The sequence below is a fragment of the Trachypithecus francoisi genome, unplaced genomic scaffold (assembly GCF_009764315.1).
Source record: "Trachypithecus francoisi isolate TF-2019V2 unplaced genomic scaffold, Tfra_2.0 Lachesis_group0, whole genome shotgun sequence".
Classification (NCBI taxonomy): Eukaryota; Metazoa; Chordata; class Mammalia; order Primates; family Cercopithecidae; genus Trachypithecus; species Trachypithecus francoisi.
In genome coordinates, this window is record NW_022681453.1 from 167,448,897 (window position 1) to 167,450,367 (window position 1,471).

Consider the following 1,471-nt stretch of genomic DNA (forward strand, 5'->3'; position numbering starts at 1 on the left):
TGAATATTTTATGTGTTTGAAAGTAGTGGAAATGGAACTTTTAAATTTTTATTTTAACGTGTATTGAGAACTTGCTAAATTTGCTATGTAGTCTAGTGGATATTTGTATATCCTTTAAGATTTACTACACAATCATGTCATCTGCAAATACTGACAGTTTAATTTTTTTTTTTTTTTTTGAGACCATATCTCACTCTGTCGCCCAGACTGGAGTGCAGTGGTGTGATCTTGGCTCACTGCAACCTCTGCCTCCTGAGTTCAAGTGATTCTCCTGCCTCAGCTTCTCAAGTAGCTGGGACCACAGGTGCACACCACTACGCCCAGCTCATTTTTGTATTTTTAGTAGAGATGGGATTTCATCATACTCTCGAATTTTTATGCCTTTCTTTTGCATTATTGTACTTTCTTAAACTTCTCATTTAATGTAGAGTAGAAATAGTGAGAGAATATCTTTGCCTTCATCATTGGCTTAGAGGGAAAATATAAACTACTGAAGAGAAAATGTGAATCTCTTTATAAAATTTTGTACAATCCTTGTAGAGTATTCATGCTAGTCATCTCTGTACTGTTCCAATATTAGTATATGTGCTGCCACAGCAAGTACATATTTTCTCTGAAAATCTGTGACTGTCTTGAAATCAGAATTCATGATTTAGTTATCTTTCTAGTCTATGCACCTAGCATAATGCCCCAAACATGCAAGAACTGCAATAAGTGTTTTTTAAATAAATAAATAACAATTTCTTGAAAGATTATTTTGTAGAAATAACCTACTAATATCCTATGACCCTATTTTTCAGAGTATGTTCTATGTAATACTAATTCTAAGAAATGATATCATGTACTAATGTAAATTTTTTATTGACAAATAAATTTGGGAGATTCTGGATCTAAAAAGGAAAAAGATGTACCTACATAACAGAGTAGACAATTCATATTTACACTCATTTGTAAAAATTTTCCTAACATTGCTAGCTATGGACTTAAATTCCTTCATGATCCACATTTCTACTGATGGTTAGAAAGTAAGGTAAACTTTCCAGTTACAGACAACTCAAAATTTTCCAATTTAAAATCTCCTCATTTAGTAAATGTTCACTCAGTTTAACTTCTCAAGGTGATACTCACCATTTCCTTTTCCAAATGGTGTCTGGAATTGTGCAAATGTCTTCTGGGGCTTACTCTTAGTCAACTCAGATTGACGTGTAGCTTGTCTCACCTTACTCTGGGCAATGGCCTTTTTTCCTACTGTTCTGCTGTTCAAGTGACTATAATAGATATATTGTAATACTTGCTGTCACAGAAAAATCAAGTCTCAAGGTATCTATCCTTATAGCTATGGGTTGAATTATATCCCCTCAAAATTCATGTGACAAAGTCCTAATTCCTAGTAACTCAGAATGTGATCTTATTTTGAAATAAGACCATTGCTGATATAAGTAGTTGAGAGGTTATTAAGATGGGTCCCAAT

General features: G+C 33.4%; 1 non-coding gene across 1 annotated transcript; it reads right to left on the reverse strand.

Moving 5' to 3' along the window:
• Positions 1-497: 497 nt before the first annotated feature.
• On the reverse strand, positions 498-604 carry LOC117084642. Its single transcript, XR_004437562.1, has one exon. It is a non-coding gene; the product is annotated as a U6 spliceosomal RNA (small nuclear RNA).
• Between the last annotated feature and the right edge of the window lie 867 nt (positions 605-1,471).